Raw genomic sequence first — 7,139 nt, forward strand, 5'->3', positions numbered from 1 at the left:
ATGGAAAACGACATGGTTGAGGTCACAGGATGAGGCAGGGCAGGGATCCAAAAGCAAACTGAATCTGTGACCCCACAGCTACTCCACACTTACACACACGGGCGTGAAACTTTGATAGGGGATAAAAATAAAACGGGACCGTCCCATCGCTCAGGCATCAGTTCTGTTTTAGTTACAAAGCCAAAACAGAAAGCAAAGCCAGAGGCAGGACCCATACTATCAATTCCGCCTACCCATGTAGACTGCTGGCCAGCGGGCTTGGCGGGCAGCTCCAGCAGTCCTGGTTCAAGGGAGGCCTGTGGTTGAGCATGTTTTATTGCATGCCGAAACTCTTAAGATTGCTCAGTCTCCAGGAACAAAAGTGATTGCAGGGCAAAGAGGGAAGGGAGCCTGGAGACCGCCCCTCCTGACTCTGAGGGTGGATACTCTGGCTGGCAAGATGCTGTCTGCCTTTACAGCTCACGGCGCCACACCCCACTTCAGGGAGGCCCCATCACCCACCGCTGCCTGGGCTCCCATGCGCAGGGGAGCCTCCATCTCTTGCAGCTAGGGCCAGGCATTCAAATCACATTACACTGTCAGTGTTCTACAAATTGTTAGCCCTAATGAAATTTAGCAAGAAGCAGCAGGAGAGGTGCAAACAGTTAGGGCTGGTTTCTTGGGTTTCAAGCCCCAAATTCAAGTGGTTGAAGCTTCTCATGGAAAAAAAAAAAAAGCAGGGAATGTGGATTTCCCGTTGTCTAGGGGCACCCTTCTTAGGTCCTTTCATTATGGTGCTCCACCCCAAATGGTACTAAGTCAGAACCCTTCCTTACAAGAGAAAGTCTTAGTGATTTCTTCACCCAGCAAAAGACTGTGCTGGGATAGGCCCTGAAGAAATGCGGAGGGGGGAAAATAAAGTCAGAGAGTAGAGATGCCAGCCTGGATCAAGGACTTCAGAAGAGGACCCGAGAGAGGAAACTCACCTGCCTGCCAGGGAATCCTCCAGGAAACCAGCCTGTTAGGCAAGACCTGTGCCCACTACACTGCAAACAACCTGGAGACTGCATGCTGCATGCAGCCAGCTCCATCCCACTCCTTGTCCACCGCTTAGTAGCATCCACAGCTGCGTCTGCCCTGGCAAATGGCTCAGCCGCAGCCCCTCTTGCTGATTAGCGTTTGAGTGATCACCATCCAGGCTGGTCACCTGAAAGCCATTTCTGGGGCCATCTGCACAATGGACGGGACTTACCCCTTCCGCAGATGGGGCAGGAGGGACCCCAGGAAAACCAAGAAGTGGGCCAAGACTGTGTGGGTGCTTTTGAAACTCAGAATTTCAGATTGTTACTACAGAGAAAGAGAATACCTGGAAGGAGCAAGGGAAGGGCAAGGTCCATGGGCAGAGGGCAGAAGGGCAGAAGGACAAGGGCCAAGCAATGTAGTCCAGGTTTCTTTTGCTTTATTGGATGGTGATGTTTCCCATCTCAGAATAAGGGCAGCTTCTTGGAGAAAGGCTAATTGAAGGAGAAATCAAATGCTTAGTGACTCAGTGCAAACTGCTACTCACGTGTTGAAGAATGAGGACCAGAGCCACACAGCAAAATGGCAGGCAGTGGTAGGTTAGAATGCAGACCAGATGGGTTGGGTTAGAGCTCTGACGTCCTTTGACTTGCATGCAGAGATTTCCCTGCCTGCTGATCATGGCGCCCTCCAATGGTGGAAGAAGGAGGAGCAACCAGGTGACCCCTCCTGGACAAGAGTCCTTGTCAAAAGTCAGACTGTGATCTTCACTCTTCTCCCCTGGCCCAACAGCCTGGGCACAGTGAGTGGAAGCCACTGGAGTCCAGCAGCCTGTGCTGCTGTCCCTGGGCTTACAGAGAAAGAGACTGAAGCCGGGAGGAAGCCGAGAGTCTGCCCAAGGGCCCTAACTGAGGACCGCAGCTCATACTTAGGATGCTAGGGCCAGGGTTGGGACCCTGCTACGCTCGGTTCCTGGTGACCTGGTCTCCTACTTCTCAGCCTCCACCCTACGCTGTGGAGCTGGTGAATTCATTCTGCCCAGTGGGGGTGGTCTCTCCTGGAACAGGGAAAAGCCTTCTGGGCATGCCTGTGGACCCCCACTGAGTCGTTTCAATGGAGCACCCTGAGTTTGTGGGATCCAGAGGTTCTTGAGTTGCCTAACCCTAGTGAGGAGAAGAGGCTGTTTTCTCAGATGCCTGTACCAGCTGCAGCAAAAGCACTTGGTGGGTGTTAGGCTAGCAGAATTGTCAGTGTTCACTATCACCCATAACATGATCACAGTCTCCTACATTATAGATGAAACTATTTAAGCTCAGAGAGGTTAAGTACATGGCCAAAGGATGCACAGCTAATGAGCAAATCTTGGAGCAAGGGTTGTTTGGGGTTTTTGCTTTGTTTGTTTGTTTGGTGTTTTATTTTTATTTTTAAGCTTTTTGTCTTTCCCCTTTATCATGCCTATGGTGGGTATGTGGGAGTAAATGAGTCATTCCCCTAGTCTCTGAATCCCAGTCATCCTCAGGCCTGCAACGAAAGCTATAATCTAGGCCTCAAGAGGTCTCCAAGAGCCCAGCCTGCTTCACTGGAGATGGAAGATCACACTCTGAGAAAAGCACATTCAATTCACGACCTGCCAAGTTATGAGCGAAGCCATGTCTATAGTCAGCTCTGGCCTCTCTGCAGGACCTCTGTACGCCAGAGCCACTGCAAAAGTTGCCCCCGCCTTTAGGTATCAGCCCACCAGGCTGGACATGGATGTCATCTTTCTCGGGTCTATCTATGCCTCTCCTATGGGGGTAAGCAGACATCCTTTATGTCTCTTCCTCTGGAGCCACCAGGGGCCCATATATCCTGAAGATGGGATGCCAGTATGTACCAGGGACTCACCTTGTCTGCATTTTGTTCTGACTAGAAGACCCACATGGAGTCTAGGGATAGAGTAAAGGCCTTGGAAAGTACCAGGAGAGCCAACATATAGGATGAAATTTCTCCCAAATCATGATAGAGAGATTTATTATTAATTTTGAATGTGTGACCTTAGCTTAGCTCTTATTTTAATCTGTTTTTGCATCTACGTTTTGTCTTGGGGCTTTTACTGTTGGGGCAGCTGGCCCAATCCCTGCGTTCAGGGGCGTGGCTGCTCCAGCATGGTAGCATTCCCCTTAAATAGGATTGGGGAGCCGGAAGGTGCCTGTTCCTTTGAGCTGCCCTGCGCTCTCCTTCTGCTCCGTTGGACCCTTGGTTCTGTGAGTTCCCTTATCTCCCTTTGTATTAAAATTGAGTAATTATAAAAGGACTATTTTTGGTTATTTCCAATCTTCGCCGCTTCATTTTACCTTTCATTCTTTCTGTGTATCTTACTTTCCTGCTGTCTCCACATCTGGCTGGCAGCTGGCTGGCTTCTCCCCGGCTGCTGCCCCAGGCATGTCCCTCTCTTTCTCCCCATTTCTTTTTCTTCTCTCCTCTCGGGTTTAGATTTTCTCCTCCTACTTATTCTCTCTACCCAACAACCACACCTATCTTTTCTCTGGCTGGGTATTGGCCAATCAGCTCTTTATTGGACCAATCAGGGGCCTTGGGCAGGCAAGGTGAAACAAATGCAACACATCTCTACATAATTAAACAAAAGTAACACACCTTTACACTGCACAGTCACTGTCTGCAGCATGAGCCAATGTAACACATCTTTACATAGTTAAAATAATAAACCACAACAACTTTCAGTAGAAGTTTCTAAGCAAACCACAAAGAGAATGCCCAGAGGATGCATGACTCTCCTCCATGGGGTAAGCCAGGCTCCTAGACCTCCCCAAACTGTGGCCCCATCAACTACTGGTATTCAGGGTGAGTGACAGAAAGAGAGAATTCCCAGTGACTTTCATGACCTCAGGCTCCTCATCTTGAAGCCCACAACACTCCCAGACTCCGCCATTAGACAGAATGAAAGTCCTCTGGTCATCCCCGCAGAGGCTCTGGCAAAGCAGGGTCCCATTAGGAGACCATCTTCCCGTAGCACCACCAGCTGCTACAGAGAGAGAGGAAGTGGTAGGTAGAGGCCCACTTGGTTCAGACTCAAATTCCCTAAATTATCTATCCCTTCATCTACAAATCAAAGTACTAACTCAGATGGCCCATGAGAGTCTTAAACTAAGTGAAGAAAAAAAAAAAAACCATTAGTGTTCAGACAAGAGTAAACATTGTCAGGCAGAGCAGCACATACCCCCATAAGGCCAGAATTCTAACTTGAGAGGTGGAGGCAGAAGGACAGCAAAGTTGGGGCTATCCCAAGCTACATAATGAATGAGAGCCTGTTGAGACAAAGGAGAGACAGAGAGAGGGAGGGTTGGAGGGAGGGAGTTAAATATTACCTTCCAATGCAGGTGCCTCCCAGCTTGCCCAGGTAACAGGTTACAGGTTCCCTGCTACACAGAGACACATGCCACCAGAAGGAGCTAAGCAGCAGCCCTCTGTCTCACCTGCTCTCCAGCAGCCACATTGCCCTCTCCAACATTAAGGACACTGTGAGTCCTCCAAAGGGCCAGGGCCTTTCCAGGCCAGGAGCACTTCCTGCCCAGCTCTCTACAGGCTGAGGAATGGAATGTGCTTTAGGTGCCTCCACTCAGCTACTAGAGGGGCCCTATCTGTGGAGCTAGATGGGCGAGGGGAAGGCTGGTTGGACAATACCGACTTTGTTTTTCAACTAATCCCACCTTTATGAAGGGGTGGTGAGGCAGCCTTGGGGTGGTAATGGGGTTGGGGCAGCCATCATTTACATATCAACTCTAGTATGGTGGTTGCCTTTGTTCCTTATTCCACCGGGAGGGCTGAGATCATCAAGGTTCTAGAAGACACTGCAGGCAAGTGGCAGGGCCAAGCGTGGGAAGGGAGGGCCTCTCGCCGCTCCATAGGCATCTGCTGAGCGGCACGCGAGACGTGGGTTCTCACAGGGAGCCCAGTGCTTTGGGCACATGTCCACTCTCAACCTCATGGGCAAGCATCTCAGCACACTCTTTTACTAGCAACTGCCGTGGCTTCCACCCTTGGGTGCCCCACCACTCTGGATATCTAGCAGTGTGCAGAGACACAACCTTGATTGTCATACGCTGGAGAGTGCGGTTGTCATCTAGCAGAGGAAAATATCCTGCGCTGTGTAAGAGACCCTCGTAGGAATCACCTGGACCAAAACGTCACTGTGATGAACCGAAGAGTCCCTGAGGTGGGGAGCGCTCTGTTGAAAAATAAAATAAAATAAAATAAAATAAACAACACTGAGGAACCAGGTAGGCCACAGGAATAACAGCTGCTCCCCAAGAGCCCAGCCCCCATTCTTCCTGGCTTTCAAGTCAGAATGCAAAACTGCTTCCTCTTTAAGAATCCACAATTAAGCTGTATTCTTTAAAAAATTCTACCACGCAGGTTAAACAAAACAAATGTGGAGGCACTGACATCAAGGCTGCAGTTTTGCCAGGAGAAAGGCAGCCCCCACCGTGAGCAAGTCTAACGTTGCCTTAGACTCAGCCGCTTAGAGAACCCCTCAGGCTTCCAGGGTCCCTCGCCTTAACCTCCTCCCCTCCCAGACAACATTTGCTCTGCCATTAGGATGCAACAGAATCCTGTTTGTGTGGGTTTTCCTGCACAGCTCCAAGAGCTAAGTAACTTACACACTCAGGGTATACAGTCGAGGGGGTCAGAGTCACAACGCCTTCCACAGCTTTTCCAGGTGGCAAAACAAACTTCAGCCTTAGACTCTGAGCCCTGCCTCTTAGCCTCAGATCTGTTAAGGGGACAGTCAGCTTGCTGGAGCTCCGGTGTCTCTACAGAGACATCTACAAGGGATTTTGTTCATCTTTGGGGCCACAGCACGCAAGCGTCAGCACACCGCTGTGGTCTGGTCACCCCAAGATCCCTAAGTGTTCAGAACCCCAGTCCCACACCTAAAGCCGTGTTTTCCCACTGGGAGTGTTTTTCCCCAGGACATTGTCTGACGTTTCAGCCACTGAGAGGTGGCCTTGGACACGAAGTAAGTGGAGGCCAGGAGTACTGCTAAGCCTGCACGGAGAGATCCACTCCTGAGAGCCACGGAGCCTTTAATTCCAGTGGTGCTGGGTTGGGGGTACCCCTAGCTAAGAGACTCATAACAGCCTCTGTGTCATGAAATAAGCAACCAGCAAAACATTCCAGTTGATCCCATGTGCTCATTTAAACACCCCTTTACTTCTCTCTTCAGCTCATTCCCCCCACCACAGAACAGTATGGCAATCCCTTCCCCCCCCATACTAAATGTCTCCAGGGGAGAATAGTTTCACAGGGGTCCACAGAGAACAAATAAAGAAAGACAACAATTAACAGGAGGCCAGCAAAAGGCCAGCACAAATCTGGTAACAGCATAAATCCTTGAGGTTCAAGCATAATGACCTCTCATGCCGGAGATATTAGTGTTCTTTTTTATTGTTGCTGTTTGTTTTGGTTTTTACTCCTCAAAGTTCTAAGCCAGTATCCAAGCCCACAACAGACTCAAATGAATTCAGCCCCTCTCTGATAAATATACAGACACACATAGGAACGGGCTGGATTTCATAAAATGATTTTAATAGAAAAGTACAAGATACGAACAAAAATAAATAATCTTTATCTCCTTTTTATCTCCGCCAAATTGAAAATCATATAAAAACTGGTCTAAGATGCAAGTCCCTCCTTGGTTTGGGACTGTAAGAGCTATTATTCAGCCTTCTAGATTGGCTCACACCAACTTTTCATTACATCTTCTTTATAAAGTTGACTAACGAGATGTTTCTCCAACACAGAACATCATCAAGTTTAAATCTTATGTTTCTAAATGTTTCTGCGATTTAAAAAAAAAACCATCCTCTTCCCTTTCACAACATGGCATCTTGTTTGCTTCTTCACCCAGAGGTGAAGACTAGAAAAGACCTTTCCAGAAAATCAGTACTTTAAAGCATGTTTTACAGTAACAGCGCAGCGCTTCGGAGCGGGGCCTCCATGTTTGCTGGCATGAAATATGTCCTTGGAGTCACAAGCAACTTTGCCATCCGCATTCCCTGCTTATACTTCAGTGTTGCTATGTGGCTTTTGCTAATGGTCGCTCTAGTCAGTTAATACGGTTCTTGTCCACAGGGTGTGTC

Source organism: Arvicola amphibius, chromosome 12 (genome assembly GCF_903992535.2).
Source record: "Arvicola amphibius chromosome 12, mArvAmp1.2, whole genome shotgun sequence".
NCBI classification, from domain to species: domain Eukaryota; kingdom Metazoa; phylum Chordata; class Mammalia; order Rodentia; family Cricetidae; genus Arvicola; species Arvicola amphibius.